Genomic DNA, 5580 nt, shown 5'->3' with positions numbered 1-5580 from the left:
TGTATAATGTGTGTGTGTGTGTGTGTGTGTGTGTGTGTGTGTGTGTAATAAGGAATTGGGTCACACATTTATGGAGATAGGTGAGTGCAAAATCTGCAGTATGGGTCAGCAGGCTGGAGACCCAAGGTGGTACAGTTCCAGTCAAAAGGTCTTCTGATGGAGAATTTCCCCTTGCTTGAAGAGGCAGTTCTTTTTGTCTATTCAGGCCTTCAGCTGATTGGATGAGGCCCATCCACATTATGGGGAGCAATCTGCTTATCCAAAGTTCACTGATTTAAAAGTTAATCTCATCCAAAACACCCTCCAAGTTGACACATAAAATTAACCAACACAAGCTAACCCCCTGTCAATTTGGTTCTCCTTATACCATTGTTAGTCTCCAAAGAGAGACACTAACAAGGTCGTACTTCCACTTGACTTTCCTGCAACAACCAAAAACTCACTAAATTCTTTCCCCAGAGAGGACACAAAGTTCTTGAGTGATGTTTACTCTTCTCTCTGATATGCTATAACTTAAACACTATGATACGAAGTTAATAATACTTCAATAACATGATATAAAATCAATATAACGTGGTTATATAATAAAGGAGTAAGAGAAGGAAGAAACCAAAGGTACTTGTTGGACACACACACTCACACAAACACACATTTATAACAAAATAAGAAGTAAGAAACTCGTGACAATTACATCTCTCCTTTCTGTAACTGGTCACATGGTCTTAGTTGGTATTTATAATTACCATCTTACTACTCATTCGGTATTCTCTTTACCTTCATCAAGAACTTCCGCCAGTTGTGGTTCTTTACATGGTGGGATGACCCAAACTTTCATCCTTGAAGAGTCTGGGCCAATATTAGTCCTGCCTGAATTGTGTTGTTGTAGTTGTCCATAACTTTAATTGCAGAGCACGGTGATACTTAGAGACGCCTAAAGGATCTCCTATATTCCAGACATATTCTTCCTTACCTTGATTGTGGCATAGCAGTCCAATTTCCCAAATACACTCAGTCACCACAGCCAGCTCCCTTATTTCTCTGTTAATTCAGAGGTATGAGGGTTTCCAAATGGCTGGGTAGCAGTCTTAACTTCTAGTTCAATGTAATCATTACTGTGTCTCCTGGAGGAAACATTCCTCCCTTTAGAAAGAAGTCCTCTAGGCCAGCAGAACATAAGATCACAGGGATAGGAGACAAATAAGTTGTTAGTGGGTCAATAAAAGTAACAGTGAGTGATACTGCTCCCATTTCCACCCCTTGATTCCTGGATCCAGGAGGCCTGGCTATGGAAGAAACAACACCCTCTATTAGATGCTGATTTAGAACACACATAGCTTCTGAGAGAACCTCGTCCTAGCTTTGCAAGGAATTTCCACATAGCTGATGCTGTAAACAAATTTTCCAAAGGCCATTCCACCATTCTATCTATCCAGCTGTTTCAGGATGGTGACAAGCATGGTGAGACCAGTGAATTTCATGAGCATGGGACCATCACCACACTTCATTTGCTGTGCAATGATGTTCTTGATCAGAAGTGATGCCATGTGGAAAAGCATGATGATGGATAGGGTATTCTGTAAGTCCACAGATAATAGTTTTGGCAGAAGCACTGCACATGGGAAAGAAAAATCCATACCCATAGTAAATGTCAGTTCTAGTAAGAACAATGTGCTGCCCCTTCCATGATGGAAGTAGTCCAATGTAATCAGGTAGTTGGCTAGTCACTCTGGGAAATGTCGCCATATCTGGGACTCACTTGTCTCTGCTGCTGGCAGACAGGGCACTGGGCAGTGGCCATAGCCAGGTTGGACTTGGTGAACGGAAGTCCATGTTGCTGATCCCATTTATAACCTCCACTCTACTACCATGGCCACTTTGTTCTTGTGTCCATCGAGCAATAACAGGGGTAGCTGGGGAAAGGGGCTGAATATTAGCCACAGAATGGGTCATCCTGTCCATCCCATTATTAACATCCTTGTCTGTTGAAGTCACCTTTTGGTGAGCATTCTCACGTGACACAAATATTGTCATTTTTTTTCCCCATTCAGAGAGGTCTATCCATATACGTCATCCCCAAATTTCTTTGTAATCAATGTTTAAATCATGTTCCTTTTAAGTCCCTGACCATCAGTCAAACCATTGGCCACAGCCCATGCATCAGTATATAATCACATGCCCGGCCATTTCTTCCAAGCACAGTGAACCACCAGGTGCACTGCTCAAAGTTCTGCACACAGAGAGGATTTTCCTTCACCACTGTCCTATTGGGAGACCCCAGAAAGGGGCTGAAGTAGCTGTCCATTTTTATTTTTATTTTTATTATTTTTTTTAACGTTTATTTATTTTTTTGGGACAGAGAGAGACAGAGCATGAACGGGGGAGGGGCTGAGAGAGAGGGAGACACAGAATCAGAAACAGGCTCCAGGCTCCGAGCCATCAGCCCAGAGCCCGACGCGGGGCTCGAACTCACGGACCGCGAGATCGTGACCTGGCTGAAGTCGGACGCTTAACCGACTGCGCCACGCAGGCGCCCCAGCTGTCCATTTTTAAACAGTGCCTGTATATCAGGCAGAGCCACCCATAAACCAGGTCTGAGTAATCTTGTCTTTGTTAACTGATCATAAGGAACTCCCCATGAGATCATAGACACAGGCTGGGAAAAAGAAGGCAGTGTGTGAGGAAAGGCAAGAGTGGGTATCATGGGCATTTGGGCCACTTCTTCATGTAACTTACTTGGGCCTTAGGACCTACTTGGGCTTGATCATGTATATACCACGTCTGTTTGATGATGGAGTGCTGCGGTGCCCACCCAACGTTATAGTTTTGTGGTTCAGGTAACACCCACTTCCTATTGGGCAGCTCAGGCCACATGGTAACTTGGGGACCCAGGGTTAAGCGTTCAGTCTCTGCTAAGGCCCAGCAGCAGGCCAAGAGCTTTTTTCTCAAAAGAAAAGTAATTATGTGCAGAAAGTGACAGGACTTTGCCCCTAGATCCTAACGGGCCACTCTTCAATTCACCTATAGAGACTGCCAAAGACTCCAAATGTACCCTTTTCTGCCACTGACACATCCAGCACCAGTGGATCGGCTGGATCAGATGGCCCAAGGGGCAGAGCAACTGGAAGTTAACCTCAACCTATTGCGGAGCCTTCTCTTGCTCTAGACTCCAGGTGAAAGCAAACACTTCTGGTGGTCTCCAAGGACAGGTATGGAGAAAAAAGCATCAGCATGGTCAATAGCTGCATACCAGGTACCAGGCGATGCGTTAATTTGCTCAAGCAAGGAGATCACATCTGATACGGTAGCTGCAATTACAGGTAATACTTGGTTTCCTCCTTGTTTATATGTGGCCATTTCAATTTATATTCACATTAATTAAGAATAAATAAAATAAAAAGCTTGGTTCTGTAATCACAGCAGCCATTGTCCAAATATTCAGCAGCCAACAATGTTTGGTGTCTACTGTAGCAGGCAGCATAGATAAAGGGTATTTCCATCTTCACGGAGAGTTCTGTTGGGCAGCACTTACCTAGAATAACAAACTTAGCAAACTTAGTTGAGCTTTCCGTGTGCAGAAACTAAAACAGAGATTATTAAGGCACAATCCTGCCCTCAAAAAATTTACTTTGAAGCTGAAGAAGCATTTACATGAATATAGGATTATAATAAAATGTTATATTAACAATCATAACCTATTCATTGCACAAATATTTCAGAGTAAAAGGTATCATGAGCCACTGAATTTTTTTAATAATCCTTTTTAAGAAATATTTCAGGCCCATTTCTCCCTTTAGGTTATTAAAACAGTATTTTCATATACTTCTTTTGAAAAAGAAACGTTTATAAGCATAGGAAAGAGGGATATTGGGTAAAATAGACACCTTTTAAGATACTTTCCCACCCCACAAAAAGTTATCCCCCTACCGTCAGTGTTACCAGGTATAGGAGTTGACCCGGAGCAGCTGTGTCTATAAAGTCTGACCCTAAACTCTTAGCCTTCTAAGGAAGGACTCAAATTAAATTGATCCTCAAGAATTGTAAATGGAAAGAGAAACATGCATGACTCCTGAAATCTGACAAGAACTGGGGTTGTTCGTTCTCCCTGGGAAAGCTCCCAAGTCATGAAAGTATGCAACCAGAAGGCCAGCTCTTACATTTACAGTCAAGCAGGCCAGAAAATGATTTCAGGCCTGCTGTTGAATTCTCTCCCAGTAGGCAAGCCACACGGGAAGCCTGATCATCACAAGTTTGTTTGTGTGCATATCATCAGCATTAGTCCATTTGAGCATGAAGTGGTAGCAACCACGGGTGGCCTGAGATGTCTATGGTCATAAAAAAAGGAATTACTTCTCAGGCTGTCTAGACACACCAAGGAAACACATGGAAATGGGGAGAAGATCAATTTTGAAAGTTAGGTTTTGGATCAGCTATGGAAATTTTCTCTCTTTCTCTGGAAGTACCCCCTTTCCACTAGAATCCCTCACTGAGAACTATTTTCAGAAATTGTGGGAACGCCATGCTTTCCCCTGCTCAGCATTCTTGCTCACTCCATACCCCCATACAGAGGTTGAGAGAGGGCAGCACACATGACCCTGGCCTTGCTAATCAGAGTCCTTCCTCCTCACTGGTTTCTAACTTTTGAGATAAAAGAGATGACTGAAAGTGAAATGGTTCAGTTCTTCTTGTTCTTTACTGTTTATCTATTTGAAAGAGATAGAGAGAGAGAGAGAGCACTAGCTGGGAGAGGCAGAGAGAGAGGGAGAGAGAGAATCCAAAACAGGCTTGGAGCTGTCAGAGCAGAGCCCTACTGGGGGCTCGAACTCACGAACCACGAGATGATGACCTGAGCTGAAACCAAGAGTCGGACACTTAGCCGACTGAGCCACCCAGGCACCCCAGAAATGGTTCAATTCATGAAGCCCTATCATTTTGTAGAGAATCCTTCTTGAACTAACAGAGAATGGCAGGCATTTGGAGACCTTTAGAGGGATTTTTAAACCTTTAAGTGGATTTGTAAACCTTTAAGTAATTTTGTCTTCTCAAAGAGCTGAAATGCTAGAGAGAGAAAATATGAATAAAGAATGAAAAGGAATTTGCTTTTCTGAGACAGCCATGATTTTACTACAATTTTAATCCCATGAAAAACATATTTAAAAAAAAAAGATACTAGGGCACCTGTCTGGCTCAGTCAGTAGAACATGTGACTATTGATCTCGGGGTCCTGAGTTCAAGTCCACATTGAGCATAGAGTATACTTTCAAAAAATAAATAAGTAAAAAAAAATTAAAAAGAAATACTGTAATGGATTTAATAGTGGCCCCTAATAAAATAAAATATGGCTTTATTTAGGAGAAAGGTCTCTGCAGATGTAACTAAGTTAAGGATCTCCAGATAAGGTCATCCTGGCTTCTCTGGGTGAAATTTAAATCCAATTACCAGTGTGATAGAGGAGACATACAGGGGATCAAGCCATGTAAAGACAGAAGCAGAGACTGGGGTGATGGAGCCACAAATCATGAATGGTCTGGAGCCTCCAGAAGCCCAAAGAGGTGAGGAAGGATTCTCCCCTAGAGCCTTCAG

At 42.6% G+C, this 5580-nt stretch overlaps 1 pseudogene; it reads right to left on the bottom strand.

The window, feature by feature from the left end:
- Positions 1-687: 687 nt before the first annotated feature.
- Positions 688-4552, bottom strand: LOC147582588 (uncharacterized; annotated as a pseudogene).
- Between the last annotated feature and the right edge of the window lie 1028 nt (positions 4553-5580).

The sequence above is a fragment of the Puma concolor genome, chromosome A3 (assembly GCF_028749965.1).
Source record: "Puma concolor isolate L17-30 chromosome A3, mPumCon1.1.hap2, whole genome shotgun sequence".
NCBI classification, from domain to species: Eukaryota; Metazoa; Chordata; class Mammalia; order Carnivora; family Felidae; genus Puma; species Puma concolor.
This window is presented reverse-complemented; position numbering and strand designations above follow the sequence as displayed.